General features: G+C 40.9%; 1 protein-coding gene across 2 annotated transcripts in view; it reads left to right on the top strand.

Annotated features, from left to right (window-relative positions):
- Window positions 1-12,237, top strand: part of SETD3 (SET domain containing 3, actin N3(tau)-histidine methyltransferase) — a 67,653-nt gene that overhangs the window by 694 nt on the left and 54,722 nt on the right. The gene's annotated exons all lie outside the window — the stretch shown is intronic.

Below are 12,237 nucleotides of genomic sequence, written 5' to 3'. Positions count from 1 at the left end.
TCATTTGTTGACTTAAACTCTCATCTTTCTCCTATAATACAGGGACTTGGGTTATTGTAGGTTTTTTCGGGCAATATGGCCATGTTCTAGAGCAGTGGTTCTCAACCTGGGGTCCCCAGATGTTTTTGGCCTACAACTCCCAGAAATCCCAGCCAGTTTACCAGCTAGGTTCTTGTGGGTTTTTTCGGGCTATAGAGCCATGTTCTAGAGGCATTTCTCCTGACGTTTCGCCTGCATCTATGGCAAGCATCCTCAGAGATAGTGAGGTCCCCAGATGTTTTTGGCCTTCAACTCCCAGAAACCCTAACAGACCTCACTACCTCTGAGGGTGCTTGCCATAGATGCAGGCGAAACGTCAGTTGAAATGCCTCTAGAACATGGCTCTATACCCCGAAAAAACCCACAAGAACCTAGTGATTCCCCACATGTTTTTGGCCTTCAACTCCCAGAAACCCTAACAGACCTCACTACCTCTGAGGATGCTTGCCAAGGATGCAGGCGAAACGTCAGGAGAAATGCCTCTAGAACATGGCTCTATAGCCCGAAAAAACCCACAAGAACCTAGTGATTCCAGCCATGAAAGCCTTCGACAGTACAGTTTACCAGCTGTTAGGGTTTCTGGGAGTTGAAGGCCAAAAACATCTAGGGACCCCAGGTTGAGAACCAGTGTTCTAGAGGCATTTTCTCCTGATGTTTTGCCTGAATCTATGGCAATGTATGTCAGGAGAGAATGCCTCTAGAACAGTGTTTCTCAACCTTCCTAATGCCGCAACCCCTTAATCCAGTTCCTCATGTTGTGGTGACCCCCAACCATAACATTATTTTACTACTTCATAACTGTAATTTTGCTCCTGTTATGAATGGTACTGCAATTATCTGATAAGCAGGACGTATCTTCACTGGATCAAATTTGGCACAAATACCTGATATGCCCAAATTTGAATAGTAGTGGGATTGGGAGGAGGGGGGATTGATTGATTTTGTTATTTGGGAGTTCGAGTTGTTGGGATTTATAATTCACCTACAGTCTGAACTCCACCAATGATGAAATTGAACCAAACCTGGAACACAAAACTCCCATGGCCAACAGAAAACACTGGAAGGGTTTGGTGGGCATTGACCTTGACTTTGGGAGTTGTAGTTCACCTATATCCAGAGAGCACTGTGGACTCAAACAAGAATGGATCAGGACTAAACTTGTTGTGAAAAGTCAATATGCCCTAATGTGAACACTGGTGGAGTTTGAAGAAAATAGACTTGACATTTGGGAGTTGTAGTTGCTGGGATTTATAGTTCACCTACAATCAAAGAGCATTCTGAACCCCACCAACAATCAAATTGGGCCAAACTTCCTACACAGAACCCCCATGATAAACATAAAATACTGTGTTTTCTGATGGTCTTTGACGACCCCTCTCACATCCCCCGGCGACCCCCTCAGGGATCCCGACCCCCAGGTTGAGAACTACTGCTCTAGAACATGGCCATGTAGCCCGAAAAAACCTACAACAACCCACTGATTCCGGCCATGAAAGCCTTTGACAATACATGAATACAGGGACTTATTAAGTCATGAAGTTTGCGAAAGACCTGTCCGTTACGCGACATTTTGTGTTACACTTTTCTAAAGCTGGGTCTACACTGCCATATAATGGAGTTTGGACTGGTCATGTGTCAGATTCATGGCCCGTGGGCCGGATCCAGCCCACCAATGTCATTTTGTGTGGCCCTCCAAATGCTGGGCTACAATTCCTGTATTCCTCATCATTAGATACAAATTAGCTGTTTATATGAGCACATACATACATACACATACGCATACCTCAGTGGTTCTCAACCTGTGAGTCCCCAGTTCTGGCCTACAACTCCCAGAAACCTCAGCCAGTTTGCCAGCTGTTAGGATTTCAGAGAATCATAGAATCAAAGAGTTGGAAGAGACCTCATGGGCCATCCAGTCCAACCCCCTGCCAAGAAGCAGGAATATTGCATTCAAATCACCCCTGACAGATGGCCATCCAGCCTCTGTTTAAAAGCCTCCAAAGAAGGAGCCTCCACCACACTCCGGGGCAGAGAGTTCCACTGCTGAACGGCTCTCACAGTCATATAATCATACAATCAAAGAGTTGGAAGAGACCTCATGGGCCATCCAGTCCAGCCCCCTGCCAAGAAGCAGGAATATTGCATTCAAATCACCCCTGACAGATGGCCATCCAGCCTCTGTTTAAAAGCTTCCAAAGAAGGAGCCTCCACCACACTCCGGGGCAGAGAGTTCCACTGCTGAACGGCTCTCACAGTCAGGAAGTTCTTCCTCATGTTTAGGTGGAATCTCCTCTCTTGTAGTTTGAAGCCATTGTTCCATTGCATCCTAGTCTCCAAGGAAGCAGAAAACAAGCTTGCTCCCTCCTCCCTGTGGCTTCCTCCCACATATTTATACATGGCTATCATATCCCCTCTCAGCCTTCTCTTCTTCAGGCTAAACATGCCCAGCTCCTTAAGCCGCTCCTCATAGGGCTTGTTCTCCAGACCCTTGATCATTTGAGTCGCCCTCCCCTGGACACATTCCAGCTTGTCAATATCTCTCTTGAATTGTGGTGCCCAGAATTGGACAATATATTCCAGGTGTGGTCTAACCAAAGCGGAATAGAGGGGTAGCATGACTTCCCTAGATCTAGATACTATGCTCCTATTGATGCAGGCCAAAATCCCATTGGCTTTTTTTTGCCGCGACATCACATTGTTGGCTCATGTTTAACTTGTTGTTCACGAGGACTCCAAGATCTTTTTCACATGTACTGCTCTCAAGCCAGGCGTCCCCCATTCTGTATCTTTGCATTTCTTTTTTCCTGCCAAAGTGGCGTATCTTGCATTTGTCATTCTGGGAGTTGAAGGCCAAAACAGCTGGGGACCTACAGGTTCAGAATAATAATAATAAAAAAACTTTATTTATATTCCGTTCTACATCCCCAAAGGGACTCAGGGTGGATTCCAAACATAAAAGTCAAACCTTCAATACCTGAATACGACAATACATCCATATTAACAAAATTTATACAACCCAACATATAAATACAAATTATAACTTAACAAACTAAAATTAAATAAAATGCACAGCCTGTTACAGCAGACATAGGACAAAACATCAAATGGAAACAATAATTTCCCATTTCTTTGGGACAAATCGATTATTCATTGCTCAAGATATTTATTGAGCTAGTGGGGTGAGCAGGGCACAGATATGGATGGCAACTATTTATCAGAGGTATAATGGTAGTATTACCAACTACTATTCCTCCTCCTTGTAAGCCAGTGAGCAAAGGTATGTCTTCGGCTGTTTTTTTGGAGCCCCTTGTGGTGCAGTCGGTTAAACCCCTGTGTCGGCAGGACTGAAGACCGACAGGTCGCAGGTTCGAATCTGGGGAGAGGCGGATGAGCTCCCTCTATCAACTCCAGCTCCTCATGCGGGGACATGAGAAAAGCCTCCCACAAGGATGATAAAAACATCAAATCATCCGGGCGTCCCCTGGGTAACGTCCTTGCAGACGGCCAATTCTCTCACACCAGAAGCGACTTGCAATTTCTCAAGTCGCTCCTGACACGACAAAAAAAAGCTGTTTTTTGAAAGCAGGGAGGGAGAACCACTGAATAAATCCATTTTCTTCTGTAACGGTAGACACAGAACATCTGCAGTGTTGCAAAACCTTCCTCATTGGCTATGAATTCTTAATGGTGCCCCCAGTGGTGCAATGGGTCAAACTCTTGTGCCGTCCGGACTACTGACCAAAAGGTCAGCGGTTCGAATCTGGGGAGCAGGATGAGCTCCTGTCTGTCAACTCCATCTTCTCATGTGGGGACATGAGAGAGGTCTCTCACAGGATGGCAAAACATCCAGCCATCCCCTGGGCAACATCCTTGCAGGCGGCTCATTATCTTACACCAGAAGTGACTTGCAGTTTCTCAAGCCACTCCTAACATAAAAAAAATAATCATTAGGCATCATTACTAGAGCTGTTTTCAAAAAGTATGACCTTTTAGTGATTATAACCTTTTAGAAAATGGTATTCAACCAAATGTAATTATCCAGCGCAGTTTGGCTTCAGTTGTTAGATTGAATAATGTATTGTATCTGATCTGTTAGGAAACAAAGAATATGTCAGTGCATTAAAAATAGCAGTTCTTCAAAATGTTTTTGAGTGCCCCAAAATATATCTGCTCTCCCATAAAACAACTTGTATTATATTATGCATTCAAGAGACAAAATAAATTAGACTTCGGTAAAAAAAACACACTTGGTTTACTCCCAACCTTCATGTGTTCATCAGTTACAAATATGTTTGAGATAGTTTCTATGCCATCTGGTCAGAACATCTCTCTCAGAAGGAGCCCCCAACGGTGCAATGGGGGAAACCCTTGTGCTCACAGGATTGCTGATCGGTCAGCCGTTTGAATCTGGGAGAGCGGGTGAGCTCCCTCTGTCAGCTCCAGCCCCCCTTGTGGGGACATGAGAGAAACCTCCCACAGGGTGATAAAAACATCAAATATGTGGACATCCCCTGAGCAACGTCCTTGCAGATGGCCAATTCTCTCACACCAGAAGCGTCTTGCAGTTTCTCAAGTCACTCCTGACACGAAATAAAAATTTCTCTCAGTATAAACAGCAGGCGAGTGTTTTCAAGCCTGCGATCTGAGCAGTCCCAAAATTTAAAGAAGTCTGTGCTCTATGCTTATCCCAGAGTGGATCATGTGGTCTACAGCCACTCCCACAACTTTTTAGGAAAATATAGATCAAGGAAAGAAAGCTGCATACTAGAATATACATCCAATAAGTAAGCAACAGGCTTATAGGTATACTAATTACTAGAGGAGGCTTGAAGAAGGTTGTAATTTCCAAAAAACTGATGGGAAGGCCACAGTTTGTTCTGTTTTGTCAGGATAGTGAAGTTTGAATGGAGATACAAGGCTTGTGGATATGATGTCCTTTAAACATTCCCTAGTTGCAGAATCATAAGTGCTGTTGGATTGTAATTCCCATTATCCCTAGCCTACAGATGGCAGATAATCAAAAGTGATTGGAGTTGTCTCCAATAACATTTAGGGACCCAAATTGGGTAAACATTAAAAATCACCCACCACTATGTTAATATACTTGGCTCTCTGTATCCACAGATTCTCCATCCATGGATTCAATGGCCCTTTGAAAGCAACCTTGAGGCTGATGTGACCCTCAATGAAAATGAGTTTTCCACCCCTGGTGTAGACCCATATAATGAAGTTCAGTGCCATCCAGGCTGCATTATATGAATTTACACTTGCCTTATAATGTACAGGAACTCCCTGTGTTACAAACATCCGACTTATAAACGACTCATAGTTTAAAAAGGGGGTGAGACAACAGGAAGCGAGACAAATCTACCCCTTGGAAGGGAAATTCACTACTGGAAGAGTTATTATCATGGGAAAAGGAGTCTCTTTGTATCTACAACAAGCAATTTTTTTCAAAATACAATTATTACAGGGACAGAAAGTGAAGTGAAATCTCCTGAACAGGGGGAGAGACAGGAAAGGCTATCTATCTGTCTAACTTTAGATAGCATAGGGAAGCGTTAACACCATTTTTTACTGGACTTACACTTTTTAAATGTACCTGTTCTGACTTAAGAACAAACCTACAGAACCTATCTTGTTTGTAACTTAAATACTGCCTTTAGTTAAAGCTCCATTATGTGGCAGTATGGATCCAGCCTAACTTACTCCCCAAAGATATATTAACCACAGCAACAATATTAGGAAAGCTTTTTTATTGTAGGTCCCTGAGTCAGTCCTCTCTTTTTACTACCCCTGCAGTCCAATTCTTTGCTATTTTAAATGCTTGCTCACTCACATCAATGTGTGTAGCCGTGCTGACTGGAGTTGTGGATGAGCTTCAGCATGAACTATGTCTCTGCATGCTTATCATTAAATAGGTCTCACAGAGTGCATCTACTCTGTCAGATAAGTGCAGTTTTACACCCTTTTAACCACCATAGCTCAATGTTGTGGAATCATGAGAGTTGTAGCTTCATGAGACTTGGCAGGCAGTTCTAAAGAGCTTATAAAACTACAACACCCATTATTTCATAGCATTGAGCCATGGTGCTAAACTGTATTGACTCAACAGGGTTAACATACCCTTACATTGTTGGGACATTTCTCCTTTATGAATGTAGACAAAATTGTAATCCCAGGATAAAACTTTCACACTCATCATATTCATTTTCTTAAAAAATAACTGCAGCACACGTGTACCTCCCCCCCCCCCCTCAAAAAAAAAAAACTCAGGAGGCTGATAAAGTACAATTACAGCAGAATAAATGCACCCAATGTCAGGGCATATTCCACAAGCTTGAATCATTCCATTTCATTGATAGCAAAAACCTGTGAATGCATCAAATATTGCTGTTGCTCTGCCACTATTTCTTGTGTGGTAGTTTTCTTCTGCTGCAGTTCCAATATTGAGAAGTGTAGGAAGGTCTTACAAAAAGGCAGAGACTGCAACTGTGTAATTACGGCAAAATTAAAAATAGCACAGTACACATGCACTGGGTAGGAAGCAAGACTGTGGGAATCTGCATCACCAGCATAGCACACTTGCAGAGAGGTGTGAAAGTAATCATTCCAATAACAAAATGTATTCAGTTGTTTAAACAAAAGCAATTGCTCCCAGACTATAGGCTGGTATGATAGAGCCATTCATGTCTGGCAGTGCATTCTCAGTTCCATTGCTCTTCATCTACTTGCTTGTCCCCTTTCCCCTCTCAATAAAATCACAGCCCATAAATTCATGCTTTGGTTTGTGTTCTATTATGACTGTATATGTTACATCTTACTGTATTTTGGCCTTTACAGCTTCCAGTGCTGTTTGTCATAAACTGGCCTAACCTTCTACTGTGTTAGTGTGAAGCCCTCATTCTTCTTTTCTGTCCTACATTCATAGGGTGCATTTACACTATAATATTAATACAGTTTGACAACACTTTTAACTGCCCTGGCTTAATGCTATGGAATCATGGGAGTTTATTTATTTACTATTCAAACTTATATGCCGCCACTCCCCTGGGGCTCGGAGCGGCTTACAAGAATAGGCTAAAAGCTAACACAATTTAAAAACAATTTAAAAACAACAATATCAAAGATCAAAGGCCTGTCGAAACAGATATGTCTTACATGCCCTGCGGAAAGCTGATAGGTCCTGCAAGGCACGGACTTCAGGTGGCAGAGTATTCCAGAGTGATGGTGCCACTGCTGTAAAGGCTCTGCATCTGGTTGCTGTTAGACGCAAGGTCTTGACACTGGGAATTTCCAATAAATCTTGGTCCTCAGAACGGAGGGATCTCTGGTGTTGGTAGGGGGTGAGGTGGTCCCTCAGGTACATGGGCCCTAGACCATGCAAGGCCTTAAAGGTGAGTACCATCACTTTGAAAGCTCAATTGGTAACCAATGCAGCTGTAGTAAGATTGGTGTTATGTGGCACCTCATCGGAATTCCCGCAAGAAACTGAACAGCTGCATTTTGTACCAACCTGAGCTTCCGGATCACCGACAGAGGAAGGCCAATGTAGAGGGCATTACAGTAGTCCAGTCTTGAGATGATCATGGCCTGGATCACCGTAGCTAGGTCACCCCTGGACAGGTAGGGGGCCAGCCATCTAGCCTGCCGTAGATGAAAAAAGGCGGTTCTGCTAACGGTGGAGACCTGGGCCTCCTTCATCAGCAGAGAGTCCAAAAGGACTTCCAGATTTTTTACCAATGATGACAGGCGTAGCGCCTCGCCATCCAGGGTAGGCAGCTGGATATCCCCACTGTCCGGTTGTCCCAGTTGTAGTTTTACACTGTCTTAAACTCTGCCAAAGAGTTTAGGTGTTTCTCCAAACTACAAATCCCAGGATTCCATAGCATTGAACCATGACAGAGATAAAGTGAAGTCAAATTGCATTAATTCTACAGTGTAGATACACGCTTGGCCTCACTTTGTTAATTAATCTCTCTCATGGATTCCCTGTCAATTTCAGTATTCGCTTATCTGACTATCATAATTAGTTGTTGGATTGTTCCTTTTATACTGTTTTCATTTATGGAATGAGCCCCTCACGGTAAAACTTCCATACCAGTTTTAACACTATTTTTATTTCCCTTTTTGTCTGCATCCTGTACTTTCTTGGCAAGTGACAATGTAATCATTTGAATGTTTATTCAGCCCTGTTTCTGTCACAAGCATATTGACAGTCCATGTCCCTTTCTTTTGGTTTTTTTTTTTAAATAATGCTGAGTGCAATTGTTCACTAGAATCTTCTCTCACACATACAGCTCTCATTCTTTTCCTGAACCGTTAGTATTTTAAGGCACCTTCTACACTGCCAGATAAAATCCAAATTATCTGCTTTGGACTGGATTGTATGGCAGTGTAGAGTCAGGTAATCAAGTTCAAAGCAGATAATGTGGGTTATTTGTTTTGATAATTGAATTATATGGCAGTGTAGAAGAGACCTAAGTTGTAACTTTCCAGTTACATACCCCTCTGAATTATAGTTTTAGCTTTATTTAATTTCATACTCAGGACATCTTTATTTAGTCTAAAGATATTTTATACTTTGTCAGTCGACAAAACATACATGCCCATTTTTGAGGAATGACTGCATCCTCTTCTAACTTGTATCCTTCATTTGCATTTGCTGTGTTGTCACTCTAAATAAATCATACTTTATATGTTTGTATGATTTCAATTTGTAATATGTTCATCCCTTAGTACTGCATGTATATATGCATGCACTTTTTAGGCCCTTTCCACGCAGCTGTATAAAATCCACATTGAACTGGATTATATGGCAGTGTGCACTCAGATAATCCAGTTCAAAGCAGATATTGTGGATTATCTGCCTTGATATTCTTGCTAATATGGCTGTGTGGAAGGGGCCCCCAGATGCTATGCTCTTGGGCCCCTTCCATAATGATAGTGAGAGTGCATGCCTGGGCTGGTGATGGTAGATTAATATCTTAACTGTGGTATATTTTCCAATTTTTTGTAATGATTTGAATGGAGATTCTCACATTTTGTAGAATCTCCATTCTATTTTTTTTAATTCAGCTGAGTAGACCGCTACTTAAGTACTCTCAAAGAATGATAATGTGAGCAGAAAAAAGATGGGCAAGCTGCTAAATTATTATTTCTTAGTGCTTCTTTTTAGTAGAGTGGCAACTAGCTTAATTCATTGAATTCCTACAGTTATTTCTTGTTCTTCATGTAATTTATATCCTTTATAGTGCTTATAATAATGTCATAATGTAAGGATTTGCTTTTGTGGAATTATTTTTATTAGATTAGCTGTAGGATCTTTTCTGTGAAAGTTTTGAATTTTGAAAGTTAGTTCATAGTAAATAATATGTTTAATGTGAGGGTTTTACTCTGTGTTCTGCTATCAGATCAGTTGTTTGGGAAAATGTCAAAAGGCTTATATTCGTTGGTTTTGCTTGTGTTAACATATTTGTTTAGCAATTGTAAGCTGCTTTAAAAGACAGAACAACAGAAACCTTTCAAACAAATGCTCTCTCAAAATGAAATGATGGTTCACATTTTTCTTCCTCCTGGTTCATTTGTGATCTCTTTATAACTGAAAACTAGAGGTGTGTGGTTGATTTTATGCTATTTTTACAATTAACATCCTCATTTCATTTAGCTGATAATCTAACTTTGGTAGGTATTTTCTTCTGTTTTATGAAGTGTATGCCATCAAAATCTTAATTGATTCTAATGACCCTTGATAAATGAGAAAAACTGCATGCAGTATAAAAAACTTGTCAGAGATCAAGTTTACACTTGCAGTCAAGTCAGTAAGATAGCATACTTTTTTGTACAATCTTGATAAGATAGAAGTTCTTTTTCTGGGAGTTGGAGTGAACTTTGCTATGCAAAGCTCCTAAAACCTAATTTTTAACTCATTTGTTAAAAGGGAATTCATCAGGAAAACAGTTATCCAACATTCTGCTGTTACAGCTCATACTATCAGAATTCATTCTCCTTACCTAGTTTAGTCAGTGTATTGGAGACAGCCGTTCAGTTTATGAAAGGAAGCAGAGAGAATAGCTTCACTATCAATTACATCAGCCAAAGTACTAATTTGGGTGTGTTGCAAAACATATCGGCTGATGTTGGTGCTCTTAAGTTTCTTCTTTCCAAGCGTGCTTGCTTCTCAGAAATATCCTTTTAGCCACAACTGACTGGATGGACTTCTGGACCAATATTTTAGCAGTTATATTTTCAAGAAGTGGAGTATATTGGCAGTTACCTTTTTGTTGTCTCTTCTTTGTATACTTGATCTTTGAGGGATTACAGGACTCATCTTGCTAAGAGAATCATAGGATTCAAAGCAAAACTTATCTTAGTTACTGCTTTCTGCTTTCAAAATATTTAGCCTTGCTTTCTGCACATTTATTCTACAGAAGTTATTGTGTATGTTTATGCCATGTGCTGTGACAAGCCAGAGATCCATGGAAATTCTGGCTTGTCATGAATGAGCAGGTGGTGGTACATGCTGCTTGATCACTCTTGCTTAGAGTAGGAGAGGCTGAACAAAACATGGAGCTTCACCCTACAGTTGGTTTGTTATGTCTCACAGCTGGCAGCTACCCTTCACTAGTTCATCCCTTCCCAACAAAATAGAGAAAGACATTTGTTTAGCTACTCTGATTGGAAGCCACAGCACACTGCACGTTCATGACAAGCCAGGATTCCTGCAGATCCCTGTAACAAGCGTGCTTTTAAGTGGAGTTTTGAAGAAGCATTTTTATCTGTATAAAATTGCAGCCCCGTTTGAATCTAGTATTTAATAAATGATTAACTTGATAGTAGTTTGGACTTTGAAAGCAATTAAAAGGGATTTGTAAGGGATTTGTCAGGCTGTATTTAGAGTACTTAGAATAGTTACAAATATTTATTCTTGAGTGTGTTTTTTTCCAGACAGGCTCCATCTAACTTCAGTCTTGGTGGTGGTAAAATGTAGGGTTTTTTTTTCCAAGTCCAGTTCCAGGCCTAGGAACTGGACTTGGAAAACTAGGGATAATGGTAATCAGAGTTCATCACACCGGGGAGCAGCAAGTTTGAGAAGCCTCTTCAAAAGGCTTTTAAAAGCAAATAAGACTTTGGGTTCTTATCACAAATGCTCAATTATAATACATATCCTTAATACATTAAGAGCTGGAGCAGATATACACAATATAAACATAAGATTCTTTAAAACCAATGATTGCATCCTTCAGCAGCTTTCCCAAGTTCTATACATGGAAACTGTTTGCTTCTTTCCTGAGGTATGAGCAGTTTGCCTCTTGCACCACAGAATTCCCTGCAGGGATCATGAATATATTTGGAAAGAAGGAGGGTAACAAGATCTATATTATCTGGAATGCTGTAACTCTTCCAACCAGACTCTTCTTTCTGTGCTGATTTCAGAATTTTTCATCCTGTGAGGAATTAGTAGTAGGATGGTAAAAACTTGGCCGTGGGACCAAGCTTTTGGGACAGTGCAATAAAGCAACGATAGCAAACCTTACCAGGCCAATTAGATTAGCCACGGATGATCAAGACAACTTTAAACTGTGTATTTTAATGTTGAGACAAATGTTTTTAATGTTTATGTATGCATATAATAAATTCATATCCTGGCATTGAATGTTTGCCGTTTGTATGTTGTGCTCCATCCTGAGTTGTAAGAAGAGCAGAATAATGTTTTTATATATTAAAAAATAATAGATGGAACATATTGCTGTATGTGGTCCAAATTCTGGTAATACTTCAGACCAACTACTGTAGGTCTCATAGAGGTTGAAAAGCATAGATATAAGTTAGAGGGTTGAAAACATTTGGAACCACATGGGACTGGGGTGGGACAGAGGCATTACTTCAAAAGTGTATCTCTTCATATGATCCTGAGCGGGCACTGTGATCATTAGGGAGAGGGCTTTCTCTGCAATTGCCTCTTGCCTCTGGAACTCCCAAAGTAGATCAGAATGGCTCAATCTCTATCCTATTTTAGGCAGCAAATAAAAACCTTCCTATGTACCCAAGCATATGGAGATTTGAATGTTTATAGATCCAACTTTATGAAATATGGAATGGTATAAAGGCAGGGCTTTAATCCTGTTTTTATTGACATTGTGTAATTCGTTATTACTGCTTTTTATGTGTTTTATTGTTGAGTGCTTTGTATTGTTT

This window comes from Anolis sagrei, chromosome 1 (genome assembly GCF_037176765.1).
Source record: "Anolis sagrei isolate rAnoSag1 chromosome 1, rAnoSag1.mat, whole genome shotgun sequence".
NCBI classification, from domain to species: domain Eukaryota; kingdom Metazoa; phylum Chordata; class Lepidosauria; order Squamata; family Dactyloidae; genus Anolis; species Anolis sagrei.
Note: the sequence above shows the minus strand (reverse complement) of the source record. Positions and strands in the feature narration are given on the sequence as shown.